The sequence below is a fragment of the Suricata suricatta genome, chromosome 5 (assembly GCF_006229205.1).
Source record: "Suricata suricatta isolate VVHF042 chromosome 5, meerkat_22Aug2017_6uvM2_HiC, whole genome shotgun sequence".
In the NCBI taxonomy this organism is placed as follows: Eukaryota; Metazoa; Chordata; class Mammalia; order Carnivora; family Herpestidae; genus Suricata; species Suricata suricatta.
Window position 1 is genome coordinate 131,618,727 of NC_043704.1, and position 22,195 is coordinate 131,640,921.

Genomic DNA, 22,195 nt, shown 5'->3' on the forward strand with positions numbered 1-22,195 from the left:
ATTTTTGAATGTGGGGAGAATAAGATTTTAGAACAAATGACCCTGACAGGCACTGGCTTAAGAAAATAAATTCTGTAAGAATATAAGAAATTTATACATTTTTCATTGCTATTTTATATTTAGAAAATAGAGAAAATGAGAGACTGTAAAGAAAGGTATATATTACTGTTTTTTTAAATAAGTTATTCTATATTTTAATAAATGTAACAGGTCATATATATTAACTTAGTTATGAAAAGAGAACACTGTAAAGGGTTGGTGGAAAATGGTTTCGTTTATATATTAAATATTTCTTTGTCAAGCATTAAGTAGTGTAACCTAATCTAACAACGGTTAGGTTGCACTTAAAATGACCTGATTTTTACAATTACATAAAAGTAGTAGTATACTGGATTGCATAACACTCAAAGCCAAAGACAATTACTGTAACATCTGCTTACATTAAATCTCCCATATTTTTGAAATTTTTATGAGAATTTAAGTGAATTAAAATTTAAATCACAGTAAGATATGGATTTAAAAATGAATAGGAAGTTTTTGTTTTGTTTTGACAATCAAAATGTATTTACTATGTAATTCATTAGTTTTATTCTAGGTGTCACTCAAGAAGTTTATTGCCCGTTGTTTTCCACCAAGATTTCCTTATATGTCTGCTCTTCCCAAAAGTTGCCAGTATTTTACTCATCCTTAAATTTTAATTCATGTAAACTATGGAATATTCGCTGTTCCTAGAATATTGATGATCCTTATCTGAATATGAGGTCCTCTTTTCTTTTGTAAGTTTGTTTATTTTGAGAGAGAAGGAGAGCGTCGGGGACGGGTACAGAGAAGGGGAGAGAAGATCCTCTTAATTTCAAAAAATTCACACATCTGCTCTCCGCACACAGACATAAGTAAAAGTACTTTCAGCCTTTGCTAAACTGACACAATACATTAAATACACAAAAGTATGTGGGTTCAGAGATGCCTTGTCATTCCTCTCAAGTTTCACAAAGATTAGTTGCCACGGATTGGCAAACACCCACAGAAAGAAAACAAGGACACTCCCTGAACAATCCTTTGAAATGAAAATGTATTTTCATGTTATTCTATATCACACACAGATTAGCAAAAGAAGGCCAATCAGTGAATATTACTAGGAGATAAAACTCTGTCTGATCAGATTTGATGGGCATACTACCGTGGCTGACTCACACTGGCTTTGCAGGGTTCTCTTCAGATATTAAATCATTCAACTGGAAGACAACAGAAGTTCCTCCATAATGCAGGCTAGAAAAGTCTATTCAATTTTATTTAAAATCTGTATGCTGTAAAAGTACATGCCATTGAATTTACTAGGATGACAACTACACAGATATGAAATTCATGACATATTGATTCAACATATTGAACTGTTTTTTAAAACTAATTTATATAAATGATTATAATAGTCTATATTATGTTTAGCCCTTGAGGCATATGGTAGTAAATTTGAATTTAATTTTAAATAAATTTACATAAATATAAAAAGTTCAGTAATTTTTATCCGCCCTGCATATTGAAACAGAACAAATAAAAAAACAAGAGGATTATACTTTACAAATGCACTTGTAGCTGAAGTTCAAAACAAACCAAAAACAGAAGTTTATTTCTTAAAAAGAAACCAAAGAATGACTAATTTTTATTTAAAAAAAATTAAAAAGTTACAGATGAAGTACTAGTGAACATTATAGGCAGTAAAAATTTACATACTGATAAATATCATTCATAACTACATATTTAGCAGTAAATATGATTTACATTTACTATATTCTAAAAAAGTTAATTGACTCAAAAGCCCTCACACTTACAGTGATGTATAGTATATATATATAATCAGATCGAACTACAAATAAAAACAGGAATACAGTAACTCCACCTCATGGAACTTATTTATGTACTTTACAAAATGAAAATACTTTTAAAGACAGTAAACTTTCCTTGGTAGTTACTAGAAAGTCAGACATCTCATCCTTCATTTAAGGATCAGTACCTTCCCATCAATAAAGGTCAAGCTCTGATTAACTTAAGAGACTAAGCCAGAAAACACAGAGCCTCTGTGTGAAATTAAGCAGTCTTGATATAAAAACTCACACCTTGAATTCACGTCATCCTAGTTCCATTAAACAACTAACTGGCTCGTATAACCAGAAATTCTAAGTGTATTAAACAAAAACCAAGATATGATCCCTAAATTTGGAATTTATATCATAACTATATAAATAGGTACTTTCAAATAAATGTCTATCATTTGCCAGTTGCTTTACAGTATTTTTGCTAGTTCCTGAAACTATCTATAAACTATACATTATGCCCATTTTACAGAAAAGGAAACTAGGTCAGAGAGTAGTTATCTAAGGGCACACAACTAGAACTTAGATCTCTAATGCCAAACATTGTTGTGTTTATGACACTATTTTCTCAAACATTTTTCTGAAAATTTTCAAACATTCAGAAAACTAACAATAATGTTACACTCAACATTCATTTACCCACCACCTAGATCCTATGACAGAGATTTTACTATACCTGTTTTATCACTGACCTATCCATCTATCCATCAGACTATTGTTTTTTATGCATTTCAAATTTGCAGGTACTATATAATTTTTTCAACATTTTATCACAAATATTTTTGAATATACAGAAAAGGTTAAAGAATTTTACAGTGAACATCCACCTAGAATCTTCAATTATATTTTAGAATACTTATTTTATAATGTTTCATCCACCCTTCTAACAATCATTCTTATTATTTTAATGGCCTGAATTATTTGTCTCAATTCCCGATTCCCTTCAACAAAGGAAGAGCTACTTAAAAGTTGTTTTCAGGTATTTCAAACTGTTATCTTACCTTTACTACTTTCAGTTCAAGAAATGTTTGGCTATGCATGCTTTGAATGTTTTTCCACATTTCTAATTTTTCTATCAAGTATAAAAACACAAACTCCAGAAGAAGAGAGAACTCATGAGAAAAAAATACTCAAATACTTTCTTAGACTAAGATAAATTGAAAAAAAAAATGCAATAAAAATTTGAGAAAAAAATTGCACTTACTGATAAATGAAAAGATTTATTCAATCAAGAAACTTGATATACAAGTGGCTCAGAAACTTTACTCTGAGGAAAAGTTACACTACTAAAACTAAATGATTATACCTTTATACTTTTTCATGGTATTTGTGGTTGTGATTCTTTGATATATACATATAATTATCATTTTCTGCTAGGAAAATTTTAATCCCAATTCACATGAGGAGATTTCAGAATATCAGAATTTCCTGGAATCAGGCTATTAATCTTAAACAAATATACTACTTGGTCATCACAAACCCCTCCTACTCCCTCCCTCAGTACAAGTGTTTTCAAACACACTGAAGCCATCTCGTTCTTCAACTTCATTTAATTTCAATCCCTTATTCCCCTTCTAGTTTCACTTCCTTCCCCAACAATCCCAGACTATATGAGCTACTATCTCAACTAATGTCTTACCAATACACTGTCCTCTTCTGCTCTGCATCTATCAGCTGTTATCTTTCCTGAAATCATTCCAATACTTGCTCAATCTCAGGCAAGTCATCTTCTCTGAGTCTACAATTCGCTGTAAAAAGAGGAAATAATGGACCAGCAGAAATTGCTTCTATTTCGCATAACCCACTGTCAAGGAGGTGGTGCGCCACTCAGGGACAAACTGCTGTGAGGAGTGCAGTTCACGGACACTTTGCAGCTGTCATACCTTCAGGATCCACAGCGGTGTTCAAATCAAGGCCATTCGCACCCCAGCCAGAGAGGATTGCTAGAGGAAGACCATTCCTGACCAACACAAGACATCTCTAATGGGCAAAGCTTCCCCTGCCCACCCCCAACTAGATGTTAATTTTTTAAATGGCCATTCTCGGTCCTATAAACTGCAATCTCCTTGGTTGATCCAAGTTAAATACTAGAATCCTTTTTGCCACCACTGGTAACTAAGCAAAATGTTTTGTGGAAAGCAGTAAAAAAATTACCATAAATGTGTAAGTTATTTTATAAAATAATATAAGTCATACTTGCTGGTTCTCACCTTCATCTCTGTGATGGTTAATATGGTTAATATTATATGTCAACTTGAAAGACTTAAGGGATACTAAAAGAGCTGGTAAAATGTTATTTTCTGGGTGTGTCTGGAGGAGACACAGAGATTATTTCTGAATCAGACTGAGTAAAGAAAATGCCCTCACTAACGTGGGTAGGCATAATCCAATACAGTGAGGACCTGAAGAGAACAAAAAGTGGAGGAAAGGCGAATCCACTGCCTCAGCATCCGCAGGATTTGACCAGGATTTGACTGTCTCCCTCACCCCCAAACTCCATCACCCAATTCTCAGGCCGTCAGACTGAGAATGACTATACCACAGGCTTTCCTTGTTCTTGAGCTTGTAGAGGGCGTACTTTGGGACCTCCTGATGAGGAAGCCAAAGGCAAGCTCAGGGCAAAGCACAAGCTAACCCTCCCCCCTCCTCTCACCCCCGCCCCTCAACCTCACCCCCTCCTGCACCTCCTGGCCACCGCCATTCAAAATTCCTCAGGCACTGCTGGCTACCCAAAAACAAGGAAAAGGGAAAAGCAAATGGTTAACTGATAGTGATCAGTCATACAGGACTAGAGTCTCCATCAGTTTTCAAATGTCTTAGTAAATTAAAAGAAAAAAGCAATCTTATCAATAGCCTAATCTCCAGAAACCTATAGACTCAGTTTCCTGGAGTCCTAATATCACCCTCCCCTCCATAGCGATGTGAGAAACAAAGACAGGAAGAAAATGTAGATAAAATTAAATTTCTTTATAGCCTGCAGCCCATTGACAACTACTTGAGGCAAATACAGAGCATAATATTCCTCCAGGAACTCTCCCTCTCTACTGTCTTAATGTTTACGACTTACTAGAGGAAAAACCACTTTAGCTTGACAACAGCAAGCCCTCCAGTACCTTAAAAAATCTCTAAATTTAGCATATGAAAATACTTTTGGAAATCTTTTTCCCTTATCCCACCACCCCATCTCCATACTTTATAACCAGTCACTCTGCACAACCCCAGAGCAGCTCTTTCTGCCCGCAGGTCCCGTCCCAGTGCTTTAATAAACTCATATTTTTTGCACCAAATTCTCAAGAATATTTTCTTGGCCATTGGCTCTGGACCCCCCGCCCACCCACACCGCTCCAAAACCCCATCACCTCTTAACTTCCACAGCCACACGAGCCAATATCTGTTTTATATGTATGATTCCCATTGGATCTGTTTCTCCAGAGAACTTTAATACAGCCCTCAGTGCAGGATGGCAGGCCCCTATAAACTGTCCCTCACAACATTTCAAGGAGTCGTCCTGAAGCATCTCCTATGTATTCATGAGCAAGACCAAGCAGCTATCAGTCACCCCTCTGTGTGCCTCTCTCTGTGTCACTGAGATGGAGCCCACTCTCCCTGAGCCCTGCTGACCTCTGCTCTAACTACTCTCGAAGAGCACTGCGGCCCCACCCCTTCCTCACACTGCCAGCACAGTGCAGTCTACACAACGCCAAGGACTCGGCCAACGGTGGCCACACAGGAGAAAGAATGCCTTTCTACTGGTGTCTGCGCTTAGAGGATACAAAGGCAGCTTTGCTTGCCCCCAAGTATCTTACAGTGTTTCTCCTTATCCTCCTGTTCTTATCACTTGTTTTCTTACAGCCCACCCACCTTTCTCTCTCCACAGGTCTCTGACACAAGGCCTAAGAGCTCTGGACCACATCTTCATCCCAGATATGGCTGAACACCTAACGTAGAATTGAGGGCCTCATTGCTAATACTCTACCCAGAAAGAGCCTTAAACGCAAAAAACAAAACACCACCAACAACAAAAAGCAGAACTATTTAAACATGGAATATCCTTTCTTGTTCTGTGTTTTTTATACTTAATATACACCATTAAAGATGTCACATTAGAGGTGCCTGGGTGGCTCTGTCAGTTAAGCGTCTGACTCTTGGTTTAGGCTCAGGTCATCATCTCACAGTTAGTGGGCTGCAGCCCCATGTCAGTCGGGCTCTGCACTGACAGTGCAGAGCCTGCCTGAGATTCTCTCTCCCTCTCTCTCTGCCCCTCCCCTTCTTGTGCTGTCTCTATCTCTCTCAAAATAAATGAAATTTAAAAATTTTTCACATTAAAATTCCTGAATTATATTTGCCATCCAAAGCAGCTTTCCCAATCAGAAATAAAAGCCTCCCTTTTGGGAAATAGCTCACAATTAACTTTCTTTTTTAATGTTTATTTATTTATTAGAAGGAGGGGAAGATGAGAGGGGAGAGAGGAGAGAAAGAAGAGAGGGAATCCCATACAGGCTAGGCGCAGCCAGCCTAGAGCCCAATGAAGGGCTTAAACTCACAAAACTGTGAGATCATGACCTGAGTCAAGAACAAGAGTTGGACGCTTAACCAAACGAGCTACCCAGGTGCCAGAAGGTAATACTTTTATCCGAACTTTACTGTGACTATGCCCACAGTGTCACATGGCCTGCCCACGACACTTCCTGCAGTGGGGAGCATTCGGCCTCTGTCAACATGGCAAAAGGTACTTCCAGACAAACACCAGGGTAGGAAAGGGATGGCTAGAGAGGGACAGCAAGCCATAATCCCCTGGCTAAGAGCAAGCAGTAGATGTACCTTACAGCGGGAGGATTCCTTCTTTAAGCCATGAGGACATAAGGAAAGAACAACAGCTTTTCTTGCAAATTTCACGTTCAATTCAGAATCTACTTTTGGGGGTAAGATGTATCAACAAAGTATGAATATAAATGAGACAAAGAATGGACTACAGGAAAAAGAATAATTCAAATTCTCTGAAAAAGCAAATGTTAGACAAAATGTGCAATAATTATCAACATTACTAATACTTCAATTCCATTCAAAAAATAATACATTTAGAAATTAAATTTCTGCCTTTATAAACATGATGTATGAGCAAATGTTTTAGGTTAATATATTTTTCCCATCAAGCACTTTATATTAAAAAAATTTTCCTCAAATTCCAAAGTGTTCACTCACTAAAAATAGAACTCTTTATTCTCCATCATTTATTTTGGATACTTTTAGCCATCTTATAAATTGTGTACTTCTTAGATTTTAACAACCTATCCTCCTATAATTTTTATATTTTGAAAAAAGTGTTTAAAATTGTATGACTTTAAAATTGTTCTAAACAACAAGTGCATCTCAATCTTAAAGAAAAAAAAAAAAACACCAGGGGAATGAGGAGGAAAAACCTTTAAGGGCATGAAGGAAATAAAAAGAAAATAAAAATGGACAATGATTGAGGCAGTATGGTATAGATTTCAGGTAATTTTAAGGACTAGGTCATATTAATCTAGAAAAGTCTCAATTCAATTGTAAATATATTTTTAAAAATAGCACACTACACCTATGAGAATCTAGGTGGTGGCATTTTTTTTAAACAAGCAAGAACAAAAGAAAAAAAATAGTCTCTTCTTATCTCACATTTATTCAATCTGTGGACTCGAGTGCAGGTGGTCCTTGAGACAATATCATAAAAGACGTCTAAAACAAGATGGGTAAGGATGACCGTTTATTTAACATTCAGGCAGTTTTTCAAAACTCTGTTTCTATGCAGAGTATCCAATTATCTACAAGCTATGTACAGGCTGTAGCACAAGCTATTATGATTGATTTTTTTTTAACAAAAATACTTGCACATATATACACAAAATGAATCTTATCTCCCCTCAAAGTATCCACTTTGGGCAGCTATACATCAATTCCACTGAAGAAAATTCAAAAAGAGACATTCCTAAAATACTTTGATTAATGGATTATGTATACATCTTCCCCAAAGGGACTACTTCAAAGGAAATAACACACATTTGAATAAATAGGCTCTGATATATTTGTTTTAAAATTTGCCTCACTAATTTATCGTTACATGCAATCTAGAAAACAGACTGTAAAAGATGTAAGGTTCTCTGAACAAATTTTCATTTGAAATTTACACATTCAAAATAAATCACTCCTTGCCACTCAACAGTAAGAAAATGCAAAGTGACAGGATACAGAAGTAAGGTATTAAAACGCCAGGTAAGGATGAAAGGCCATTATAGTCCCCACCTTTTGAAATTAAGTGACTATTGAGGAAAAAGAAAAATACCTTCAAATCTACAGCAAGCATTCTATAACAAATAGCAAATTCACTTTGAAGACTATGAATTTCCCGTATTTTATGATGCTTTACTTCATCTTTTAGTTGTAGTATGCACAGAGGTAGTTCCAACTAATAACCAAGAATTCATTAAAAATGCATCTCATCTTGAAACACTACTACCAGAAAAGCAAACTACAGTCATTTACATTTTAGCACTTGCAGGACAGTAATTTTTACTCCAATCCACGCAGTGTTTTGAAAGAAGTATAATTAAAAACTAACTTGAAACTTATAATTATTATATCTATGCATTCATAGAAACATCTACACATTTAAAAATATATGTATTTTAATTCATCTTAATCTTAAAAACTCTTCCCAAAGTAGCTTTTATTAAAAAATGTTTTAATACAAGGCATTTAATTTTACCTTCTTCTGACTATTTATTATGAAAATGGTATAAAACAAATACTTTGACCACAAACCTGGGTATTCAGTGCCTTCAATCAAACCGCTGCAATTAATATGAAATTCTAAATACAGAATATAATGCCACATAAATAGTATAACAGCCAAGTCCTGTCTGAGAAGCCATATGTTTTTTCCCATTGTTCAAAAGAAGGAGATGACTTCCCGTCACTTATGTTTCTGATTAGCAAGGTGATTTATGCCACAATCACTAAAAATGCCAGCAAGTGAATGAGAAAATGCATAGTGACTGCACCAGATGTGCACAATAAACAGGAATCCCATTGTAATCTCTGGTACTTAGTTTATATGAAGGTAATGTAGGAAGCACTCTTGGATATGGCAAAGTCACTCTTTTTTTACATTTGACTATAAATGATATGAAATAAATTGTGTGTTTTATACTTTATGGCATGCATACATTGATAAATTAGGTACCGTTTTGTATCCCGACTTATCTACAAGACAAACCTGGCTAAGATCATGGGGATTAATTGCTTCAGAAGTGTGAAATGCAGCTTTTCCATTCTTTTCTGCACACTCAGTGAAGAAACAATGATTAATCACTGTTTAACTATTCTCTGGAGGATCTACAAGATTGCCAAAGCAGGACTTATCCTCATAAATCCAAAAAATACAGGTTTAGATTTGTTGCCAACAACTGAAAGAACATGAACTTAAACCCATTTGTTATCAGATTAAAATAATGTCAAGGCTTTAGAACCCCACTGGTACACGATTTCCTTTTAATTGGTGACTACAATAGGAAATTAGATTAACACATAAGATATAACAAGAGCACATGTATTTTATAAAAGTGATAATAAAAGTATTTTTTAAAAATTATAAAATATCCTCAGCCTAATAATGTCAAACAACATATTACTGAACTGGAGCTGATAATCTCCCTTAGCCATATAAATATTTCCATTGCTCTGTGCTACTTATAAAAATTAAAATACATGCTATCAGATGAAAAACACTTTTAAGTGATTATTTTGTGTGCAACATGGCTACCTAATTCAATAAATTTTATTCCAGACAGCTATAGCTGAATGATTATCGTGTGGGTAAAATGGTTTAGTTTCAATAGAACATAAATATATTTCTAAGTATTCATAAGACTGAAAATGTAAAACTCCAAACTTTAAGCCTCCACTATAAATGATCCAAAAATAAGTAACATTTTGAACAGAAGTACATAAGAAGAGTACATTCCAAGTAATTTAGGCTTTCAAAGTATCCAGCCAATATTTTACTACATATATTGAAAAAATTAAGTAACTCTTAAGTTGAGGCAAAATTAGTTCCTGTCACTTTTAAATTCTGAACACATATTTTTCATAACTAAAACCTTATTCTGTCTCAACAGTAAAGTGTTAATTTAATAATGGTCAAATAATTACAGATTAAGATTTCTTTAAAATCCTCTTTAAATGAATGAGCTATTCACAGACCACTCCTACCTAAATGGGAATAACCTAAAGTAAAAACTTCAAATTTCTATGTAAAATAGAAATAAGGCCACCTTACAATTATAAAGGGCCCACTGTCTATTTGTCTGATTACATGATCATATTATTTCTCCCTTGCGAGATGCTTATTTCAGGTCTACAAGGTACCACAAAGACTGGCAGGACTGCAAAGAAGAGGAGGTGAAACTGTTGGTCAATTTCACTGTTCATTAAGTCTTTGTAAAAGTGAATAACATAAAGAGAATGTGAAACAGATTCTATATTTTCCTCGTTTCTAGAGTTGGCGATTTATCCATTACCAAAAGGTGAGAGTTAATATACAGCAAATATATATCAAAAACCTAAAAACATTCACAATAAAATTAGCAAAACATAAAGGAAAACATCCTAAAATGACATATGTATTTAAAAGATAGCTGAGTACCCACCATGAAGAGTTAATAAATATCTGTTGACCAAACGAATAGATGAATTCAGATTGATTCTACTCTTGAAGCTGATGACATTTTAGAGTCTATCAAGAGAGAATTATGCTTTGATCTTATCCCTACATTCCCAAACATCTCCACTTAAAGTTTTTCAACTCAATGAATAGTATTTAAAAACCATCCTTATGTGTTACTCAAAATATGTCACCATCATAAAACTGCACAGAGATAATGGCTTGTCTTGTTTAACTTAGAAGAACTATTAGGATGAGATTAGAGGTCTAAAGATGGACATCAGTATTAGCTTGCAAAGGAACACAAGTGTGTCAGAATCAGACAGCTGGGACTTCTGTACTAAGATTTTTGCATAAAAATTTGCACTGAAAAAGGGAAAGTCACTACAAATGGTTTAAGTCAGTAACCTAAAACAGAAACCAAGTTCCAAGATGACAAAAGAGCAACCCACAGGTTAAATGTATATATGAAGCCTGGAAAGGAGACACATTAAATGCTGTTAAATAATGAAGTTATTTACGAGGGAATCAGCTAAGAATATGATGGAGTGGTCTTTGACACATAAACTATTCACTTATATAAAAAAAGAATTCCCTGAAGACCCTTCTCAGAGTTAGCAGATGAAGTACTAGTCAGCCTCACCACAATAAAGTATATTACACATATTCGACAAGGATGTAATGTGGGTACATATTGAAAGAAAATGTAAGAACTTTTACTCTTGCCTAAAAAATAATACAGTAAGCTAGAACTGCATTTAGAAGGAATCAAAATAAAGTCAGAAGAAGCACAAGTCATCTTGTTTCCATTACATTCATAAAGTGGATGCTCCCAAAGACAGAGTCTAAGTAAACTGACCATATACCAAACATCCTGACTTTCAGTACATGTGTCCTAAGTGCACAAGTGAATTTATGAATCTTCAGGAGATATAACTCAAAACATCTTCCAGCTCAGTGACCAAGGGACCTGTGCCATGTTTTAGGAAAAAGTAGGGTCTGTGAAGACAAGAAGTTAGTTATTTAAATCTAAGAGGTGACCTAAAGTAGGTGCTATGTGGAATCACAAGCACAAGCTTCTCAGTTTTTTGGTCTTATACTTGTTCCTGTCCCAATTGTTATCCTTACTAAATTAAGCTCAACAGTATCTGAGCACAAGTTTGTTAAAACATGTCACAAGATACCAAAGGGCTGTAGTTTCATCACTGCAAAGAACTGGGAACTTGAAAAGAATGAGCAGGAAGAACATTATGATCCTGAAAGTCACATTATACTGGGAAGAAAATGCTAGAACTTTAATGTTATTACTATATACCATATTCATCGACTGTGCTCATGGGCTACAGTGACTAGGAACAACAGGAGTCATCAGGAACACAACAGACCTTAGGCATTCATAGATTTTTACATTCATGTTTGGTTCAAACACTCCAAGATGTGAAGCAATTTATCACTTTTCTCATCAGTGAATCTGAACCATCAACTCCCTAAGGCTGGTATGGAAAAGGAGTCATTGGCTCTGCTCCTGATCTTAACATACTACGGTGGCTATTTAGGACATGCTATAAAATTATTTATATAAACATCAAGTTTTAAAAACACTGAGGTAAACCATTCATAAATGCCTGTTGTAGGTCTTAATTTCAATAACAACAACAAAAATTTAACACAAAATTCCTAAACTAGAAACTGCCACTCACTTACATTGCTGACACAAAAAGCACAAAGGGGTGAGTAAGCATGATGAAACAATCCTAAAGAAGTGGAAGTAGCTAGTCATGATGCTTCTTATATGCCACATACCCTGAAAACAATACAAAACTTGAAGACTTTTACACATGGATCTGTGCGTGTATCTCTGCCTTCCTATTACTAAGGATAAGCCAACTATGCTCTCATCCAAGGCCAGCCTCTCCACCTGTACCCATTGCTTCAGCCATTCTCCACTCTTTCTTGTGTCATCAGTTTATTACTGTTTATTGGAGCAGCCTCCATATTGATTGATGCACGCTGCTTTTCTTCTACTTATAAAAAAAAATCATCTTGACCCCAGCTTCCCTGATAAGCTGCCACATTTCTCCTACTCTCCCTTGAACCCACCCTGATCTGATCAGATTTTCCCTTTAGTGAAACTACTCTTCTGAAAGTCACCAATGACATCCCATTGCTAAATCCAAGAGTCAATTCGCAGTTCATCCATAATATCACCATTCAGCAACATTTGTCATACAAGATCATTCCCCCTTCTTGAAATATTTATACCATCTAGCTTCATTAGTTTTCAGATAATCTAAAAGCCAAAGAGGTTTTCCTCTTACCTCACTTGGTTTTCCATTTCTGGCCTTCTCTACCAATTCTACTTTTCCTACCTCTTTACTTAGAGTGATCCCAACGTAGGACCTTTAATTTCCTCTAACTGTATTTGCTAGATTGCATCAATATTACCCTTTAAACGTACCATCTACAAATGACAACTTCCATGGTCTCTCCTTTATCTCAGACCTCTCACCTGAACTCCGGACAAGTCTGTCTCCTTGACCTTTCCACTTGAATATACAATAAACATCTCTAACTCAACATGTTTAAAACCATATTTCTGACCTTCCCTCCTTTAACATACAGCCTATATAATCTTCCCCTTCTTCATCAAATGAAACTATCTTTCCTATGCCAAAACATTACTGGAATCATTCCTGACTCCTCTTTCTCTCAGAGTTCAAAACTAATCCATCAGGAAATTCTGTTGTTCAAAACACAATCATCTCTCCACTCCAATTGTCTACATGAGGTCCTTCTGCTTCTACCTTGCTCCCCTAAAATTGTTTTTGTTTTAATGTTTGTTTATTTATATTTAAAAGAGAGAGCACACAAGTAGGGGAGGGGAAGAGATAGAAGATGAGAAAGGATCCCAAGCAGGCTCCATACTGCCAGCGCAGAGCTCTATGTGGGGCTAGAACTCACAAACCATGAGATCATGACCTGAGCTGGAATCAAGAGTCAGATGCTTAACCAACTAGTCCACCCATGCCCCAATTCTTAACTGATTTTACATAAACTGTAACTCTTTTAAAGGATAAACCAGATGATAATTCCCAGATTTCTCTATGGTTTAATCCCTACTACTCTCCCCTCACTTTGCTAAAGCCACACTGACCACTCCGTTCTGTGAACATATCAGCAATATTCTTACATCGGAGCCTTTGTACCTCTTGTTCCCTCTTGAGATGCTCATTCCTCACTGCCATCAGGTCTTTACTAAATGTTAGCTTCCCCTGACTACCCTGTTGAAAATTTCCATCCCTCTTCCTATACTCTGAACACTCTATCCTGCATTCCTTGCTTTATTTGCCTTCATAGTACAACCATCTGACCTACTACATATTTAATGTTTTTATCTTGCTTGTTTTGGACTTCTCTACCTTAAAACTCAAGCTTAATGAAGTTAAGAATTTATCTCTGTTTTGTTTTCACCGTGATATCACCTGGAACACTTTTTAGTGACACTGACTTCAAAGTTCTCAGGAGGAATAATGAATGGTAGAAAAAAATTAAGTCTTCAATGTTTATAGAAAAATGTTAAATCCAACAATACTCAGCAAGATGATCAACTGTGAGAATAAAAAAAAAACATTTTCTTAAAAAAAAAACTTTAAAAATTTCTAATATGCAAAATTCAGAAAATATACTTTTCACCATTTAACCTTATGAAAAATTATTTAAAGGAACCCTAACAATGAAAAGGACAAGGAGATCCAAGCAATACTGGAACAAATCCAGCAATATAATGAAAAGAAATCTGAGAATGACACTTCAGCAAAAGGCCAAGAAAGCTCTGGTTCACTGGTTCATAAAAGTCCAGGGTAAATGAGATGTTTCTTCAAAGATAGTAGATAACCATAAAAATGTTATTTTATGACGGAGAAACCTGGAAGTACCACTACAGTTGCTCTCCATAATAATAAAGATTTTCCTTCTCTGAGAATTAAATGAAGAGTAACTTAAAACTGGTAAAAACAAAGAACTATACACAAAAAAAATTATGGTACTAATATGAAACAAAATGTAATATGACTTTGAGAAAATGAAGAAAAGAAATTTTATTCTGGAAAACAATGTCCATGAGTCAGTTAAAGCTGAAAGGAAAACAGAATTAAGTGATACTCTGAATTGATGTGTAATTTCTATATAAGAAACACTGGATACAATCATTTCTCTATAATGTTACTTTGCTCAAAGGCATTCATCATGATCATAAGATCAGAATGATCATTCTGACTATGAAATAAAGGGAAAAAAACAAGTGTTGGCAATATTTGGAAAAAGACTGAACCCATATAATATTGCTTGTGAGAATATACAATGCTGATGCTGCTGTGGTAAACAATTTGTGGTTTCTCAAAAAGTTAAGCAAAGAATTACAATATGACATAGCAGTTTTAATCCTAGCATGTACCTAAAAGAATGAAAACAGGTACTAAAAATAAATATATATACACAGAAATTAACAGAAATACTACTCATAATAGCCAAAAGGTAGAAGCAAACCAAATACTTATATCTACTATTTGGAATAATATTTGGTTATGAAAAGTAATGAAGTACTCATACACACTACAACATGGATGAACTTCGAAAACATTATGCTAAGTGAAAGAAGCCAGACATAAAAGGTTACACACTGTATGATTCCAGTTATATAAAATATCCAGAATAATGTCAGAAACAGAATGCAGATGGGCACACACCAGGGACTGGGGAGAGGGCAAAAGGAGGAGAAACTGTTTTACCCTGGAGTGATGGAATGTGTGGAACTACAGAGGAGGAGGTTGGGTACCGTTGTGAATGTGCTCAATGCTACTGAACTGTTGTTCACTCAATGTTCTGTGACATAAATTTCACCTCAAGAATGATTTTAAAATAAAAAGATATTCTGCTCTTAGGTGAGCCTTTTCCTATTTTCTTATTATCAAAGTAGTTAAAGAATTTCCATAGGTTTAATACTGGAAGGCTTTTAGAAACGAATATTTATAGTTTCGAAAAAAATATCTGAGATTCACTCATCATTCAAGCTTTAATCAGTTTTGTTATCAAGTAAGAATTGAAAAAAATAGGTTATATTTTTAAAATGTTAGACCAATACATCTCTACATTACAGGAATAGGATTTTTTTTCTTGACTTTTGTTCAGCTGTATTTATGTTTAATTGGCTTCAACATGATGTTATAAAATTATAAGATTCAAACTTACATCATGATTTGATATACATTGTGAAGTGATCTACTGATAAATTCAATAAACTGGATTAATCAAGTTAACACATGCATCACTGCACACACTTTTTTTTAGTGAAAACAATAAAGTTCTTGCTGCAAATTTCATTTCTGTAATACAGTGATATCAACTACAGTCACCATGAGATATATTAGATCCTCAGACCTTATTCATCTTAGAGCTGAAAGTTTGTATCTCTTTGCCAACTTACCCCTAATAGTCTTACCCCAGGGTCAAATTGCTGGATCATAAGGTAGTTGTATTTGTAATTTCTGGAGGAACTCTATGCTGCCATCATAGTAGCTATACCAATCTACATTCCCACCAACAGTGTACAAAGGTCCTGTCTTACCCATATCCTCACCAACACTTGTTATCTTTTTGATGACAAACATTATAACAGGTATGAGATGATATTTCATTGTGGTTTTGATTTGCATTTCCCTGATGATTAGTGATGTTGAATCCTTTTTAAATTTACTTCTTGGCCATTTGTATGTCTTCTTTAGAAAAATGTCTGTTATTCTGCCTATTTTTATTATCATTTTTTTTAGACAGAGATTGCAGGAGTGGGGGACAGGTGTGGAGGGAGGGAGGGAGGGGAGAGACAGAAAAAATCTTAAGCAGGCTTCACACTGAGTATGGAGCCAACATAACGCTTGATCTCACAACCCTGGGATCATGACACAAGCTGAAATCAAGAGCTGAATGCTCAACCAACTGAACCACCCAGGCATTCCATCCTATTTTTGAATAAAATCAGTCATGTTTTTTGCTATTGAGTTGTGTGAGTTCTCTATATACTTTGAGTACTAACCCCTTATCCAGAGATATATTTTGCAAGTATTTTCTCTTATTTGGTAGGTTGCCTTCTCATTTTATTAATGGTTTCCTTTGCTGTTCAGCAGCCTTTTAGTTTAATGTACTCTTAGTTGCTGATTTTTGCTTTTGTTGCCTTTGCTTTTGGTGTCAAAGTTACGAACTTATCACCAGGACCAATTTCAAGAAACTTACCCCTGTTTAGTTTTATGGTTCCAGGTTTTATATTCAAGACTTTAGTCCACTTAAAGTTGATTTTTGTATATGGTATAAGATAGGGGTCCAATTTCTCCCCAACACTATTGAAGAGACCATCCTTTCCCAGCATCTATTCTTGGCTCCTTTTTCATAAATTAATTGACCATATATCTGTAGGGTTTCTTTCTGGAGTTTCTATTCTGTTCCTTTAATCTACATGTCTGTTTTCATGCTAATACCATACTGCTGAGATTCCTATAGCTTTGCAATATATTTTCAAACTTGGAATTGTGATGCCTCCAGTTCTGTTCTTCCTTCTCAAGATTATTTTGGCTATTTGATGTCTTTAGTGATTCCATACAAGTTTTATGATTATTTGTTCTATGTCTGTGAAAATAACACTGGACTTCTGTTAAATATTTAATTGAATCTGTAGACAGCTTTGAGTGGTATGGATATTTTAACATACTATCATCCAAGCCATGAGCACAGTGTATCTATCCATTTATTTATGCTTTCAATGTTTTTCATTACTGCCATAATTTTCAGTGGACTGATATTTCTCTTGTTTAAATTTATTCCTGGGCATTTTGTTCTTTTTAATGCAACTGTAAATGGGACTTTTTTTTTTTTAACTTTTTTTTTTGGAGACAGAGTGTGAGCAGGGTAGTGGCAGAGAGAGAGGGGAGACACAGAATCCAAAGCAGACTCCAGGCTCTAAGCTGTCAGCACAGAGCCCAATGCGGGGTTTGAACCCACAAACTAGGAGATCACGACCTGAGCCGAAGTCAGTCACTTAACCAACTGATCCACCCAGGCACCCCAGGACTGTTCTCTTAAATTTGCTGACACTTCATTGTTAGTATATAGAAGCACAACAGATTTTGGAATACTGATTATGTATCCTGCAATTTTACTTAATTCATTTCTTAGTTCTAACAGTTTATTTTTTTGTGAAGTCTTTTAAGGTTTTCTATAGATACATCACAATTATGCAAATACAAACAATTTTACTTCTTTCCAATTTGAATGCCTTTTATTTCTTTTTCTTGCCTGATCTCACCAGGATTTCCAGTACTACATCAAATAAAAATGGTGAGATTGGCTCTTTGTATATAGAGAACATTATCTCATCCATCATAATTGCTCACTGCAAAAATAACTGATGAATAATCCAAGTAAAGAACAGTTAGATCCTTGCAAAGGGGGCTTTTGGAGGGGAGGGTGTTGGAAGGCTAGTTTGGCCATTCTTGTCTTATTTCTGATCTTAGAAAAAAAGCTTTCGGCTCTTCACCATTCAGTATGATATCAGCTGTTGACCTGTCATATATGGTCTCTTATTGTGTTGAGGTACATTCCCTCTACACCCACTTTGTTGGCAGTCTTTATCATAAATGAAAGCTGAATTCAGTCAAATGCTGCTTTTTTTGCATCTATTGAGATTATCATTTGTTTTTTATTCTTCATTTTATTAATATGATGTATCACATTGACTAATTTGTGGATATTGAACCATCCTTGCTTCCCTGGAATAAATCCCACTTGATGATGGTATATGACCCTTTCAAGGGACTGTTGAATTTACTTCTGTTCAGTCTGTGGAAGAGTTTTGCATCTGTGTTTATCAGGAATGTTGGCCTGTAATTTTCTTCCATTGTAGCATCCTTATCCAGTTTTGATGTCAGAGTAATACTGGCCTCATAAAATGGCTTTGGAAATACAGCTGACTCTTAAACAATGTAGAGGTTGGGGGTACTGGCACCTCATGCAGTTGAAAATCCACGGATAACTTTTGAGCCCCCAAACACTTAACTACTAGTAGCCTCCTACTGACTGGAAGCCTTACCGATAATAGGAACAGTCAATTATCACACACTTTGTATATAGTGTTATATACTATATTCTTACAATAAAGAGAAAAGGAAATGTTAAATCATAAGGTAAAATACATGTACAGTACTGTATTATAGTTATCAAAAAAAATCCACATAAGAGTAGTTCAAACCCATGTTGTTTAAGAATTAACTGTATTTCCTTCCTCTTCTATTTTTTTTGGAAGAGTTTGAAAAGGACTGGCATTAATTCTAATGTTTGGCAGAATTTACCTTTGAAGCCATCAGGTCCTGTACTCTTCTTTCTTGGGCAGTTTTTGATTGTCATTCAATCTCCTTACTAGTGATTGTTCTGTTCAAATTTTCTATTTCACATGATTCAGCCTTGGTAAGTTGTAAGTTTCCAAGAATTTCTCCATTCTTGGTTGCCTAATTTTTTGGTGTATAATTGTTCACAGCAGTCTCTTATGATCTTCATATTTTTCTTAATGTTTATTTGTTTTTGAGTGAGAGAGAGAAACAGAGCATGAGCAGGGGAGGGTCAGAAACAGAGGGAGACACAGAACTCAAAGCGGGATCCAGGCTCCACCTGTTAGCATGGAACCCAATTCAGGGCTCAAACTCACAACCTGTGAGATCATGACCTGAGCCAAAGTCACCCAGGTGTGCCTGATCTTTGTATTTCTGTGGTGTCAGTTATAATATCTCCTCTTTCATTTCTAATCTTATTTTTTGAGTCCTCTCATTATTTTTTTGACATGTAGCTAAAGTTTTGTCTGTATTTTTGGAAAAACAGCCCTAATTTCACTGATGTTTTCTCTGGTCATTTTTGTCTCTTTTTTATTTATTTTTGCTCCTTGTTATTTCCTTTCTTCTACTAACTTTGTGCCTAGTTTGTTCTTTTCCTAGTTCCTTTAGGTGTACAGTTATTTGAGCTTTCTTTTTTCTTACTGTAAACATTTTTCACTATGAGCTTCTCTCTTAGAATTGCTTTTGCTGCATTTGATTAGGGATCATTTTTATCATTTTTTTTACTTTTCTATATATACTTTTTACTTCTACCACAGCTCTCACTTTTATAATCAGAAAAAATGCTTGCACTTTTTTAAAGGATTGAAATGATATGTGATGGAAATGAATACTGAAAGAGCTCACTTTGCCAAAGGATCTGGGTTATTCTATGCTGATATAAAGGACTTAAAAAGTTTAAAATGTTTTAAACCAGGAATGATTTGAGGGAACATACAATTTACATAGAGAGAACAAGCAAGAAGAAGAAAGAAATACATACTTGACTATAAAGGGATGGTTCTATCAAAGGTTTATCCCCTCTTCCTATATGACCATTTGTCACATTCTGTGTTCTCACTACAGAAGAACCAACCAAGTGCTCTGGTGTTTCCCAGCAGTTACCCAGCTCTCTGACCACATCGTTTGATCCCCTATAGTGAATACAGGAAGAGATGAGAAGCATGGAGAAGGCAAGATAACGGGAAACTTGACAGAGAGAGAAAACAAACTGTCTGACTCCATTTACTTCTCAATGAGTCAGTCATGAACAAATACACAAGTGATGTAAAGTATGGTTTCTGAAATTGCAAAGGCAATCTATTAGAATAGGGAAGTAAATTTAGTTATGGGAAAGAGCATGTAGTAAATGAAATATACAAAAATTAGAAATAGAGCACAGCACACATTCCATGTAGTTAGGGTAAAAACTATTTCAACTTTTGTTTCACTTTCATTGGTACATTTATACCTGTGGAAAATGGCTCTGAACTGTAAAATTTATTCCTTACAATGGGTTGTGTTAAAATAAATGTGAATGCCTGACATAACTTCAACTCTTAAAATCAATAATTCTAGTTTTGCTACTCCCTTAACAAATTTAATGAAGGGAGGGGAGGAAAGGGGAGAGAAAGAGATATGGATACCAAAATCACTCTATATGGAAAGTACTGAAAGTCTGCTGACAGGAAAACATTTTTTAAGCAGCCCCCTCCCACCCACCCATGAAGGCTCCGTTAAAGGAGAAGGAAAACAGTAAGGGAAAGGAAAAGATTGGACTGATGACTAGAAAGATGTAAGAAGTGGAAAGGCAGTAACCAGGGAACTCTGAGTAACTGTGTTAGAGAACAACATCATTCTCTGAAGAAGCCTCCAATCTAAATCTGGCAAACTATATAAACACTCACATTCACACACACACACACACACACACACACACACACACACACGAATCTACTGAACATACTACTATAATAAGGATATTTTATGGATAAGTGTCACCCTCCAAAACTCACATGCTGAAATCTTAATTCCCAATGTAATGGTATTTGAGTGAGGCCTCTGGGAAGTGATTAGATGGGGAGGGTAGTGCCCTCATGAATGGGATTAGTGTCCTTATTAAAAGAGACCCCAGAGAGCTCTCTCATTCCTTCCCCCATATGAGGACACACAAAGAAGATGGTGGTCTGTGAATCAAGTACTCAATCTGCTGGCACCTTTATTTTGGACTTCTCAGTCTCTGTGAAGACTGTGAGAACTATGAGAAATAAATTTCTGTTGTTTATAAGTCACCAAGTCTATGGGATTTTTGTTAGAGCAGCCCAAAAAGACTAAGACAGATATTAATAGTATTCAATTTTTAAATTTACATTTTGAATAAATATAGGCTTACCTTTCAGGAGACCTTTATTGATCCAAAAATCTAACTGGCACTTGAAAATGCATGCTCTTACTACAGGTCAAAGATGACGTCAGATTCAGTACAACAGAGTTCTCCAAATACAAGTCTTGGTTGGCAAGCAGACAACAAAGAAGAATGAAGAAACAGAGATCACTCAAGTGCTGCTGACAAAGAAGCAAATACCTAGAAAAATAAATAAGTAAAACAGCTTCACACATTCCTATCCCAAAAAGAACCCTGAACCAAAGCAAACAATACAAAAGGCAAGCTAAAAAATTTACATCATACTGTTTTAGGCCTTTGGATGACAAGTGTTAGACTACTGTCTAATCACTTTATCATCTATTTTAACTTCTGGAAGAAAGGAAGTCATTTTATTGTACTTACAACAAATGGTAAAACCTTTTTAAAATTTTTAAACCTAAAACACTTCCATATAAAACAAATCACGTTACAACTTCATTTCACTGACATAAAAGTGTCCAAATAATGAACACATTATTCTAATATATAGTAAAATAATACTAAGTACTAATATTACATACAATTTAAAAAATGGAATACTGCCATTTGAAAACAAACAGGAAAAAATTCCAATGAAAAGAATTCCAAACATTAATAAAATGTAATATTCAAATACTGGTATATCAGTGTAACAAGTAAATATTATTTGTGATGTAAAAATTAATTTCCCTAGCTTTTTTGAATAGAGGAAAAAAAACTCTTACCACCTTTAATAATATTCTTCCAAAAATTGTATCTGACACATATATAACCTACATGAAATCTGCAAGAATGACAACTGAATTTCTTAAATAGC

The 22,195-nt window shown here is 35.0% G+C and overlaps 1 protein-coding gene across 2 annotated transcripts in view; it reads right to left on the minus strand.

Moving 5' to 3' along the window:
- TBC1D5 (TBC1 domain family member 5) overlaps nt 1-22,195 on the minus strand; it is a 486,227-nt gene that overhangs the window by 373,063 nt on the left and 90,969 nt on the right. For both annotated transcript variants that reach the window (XM_029940340.1, XM_029940339.1), the window contains one exon: nt 21,367-21,558. The gene's annotated coding sequence lies outside the window, so the exon portion shown is untranslated. The remainder of the gene's footprint in view (nt 1-21,366; nt 21,559-22,195) is intronic.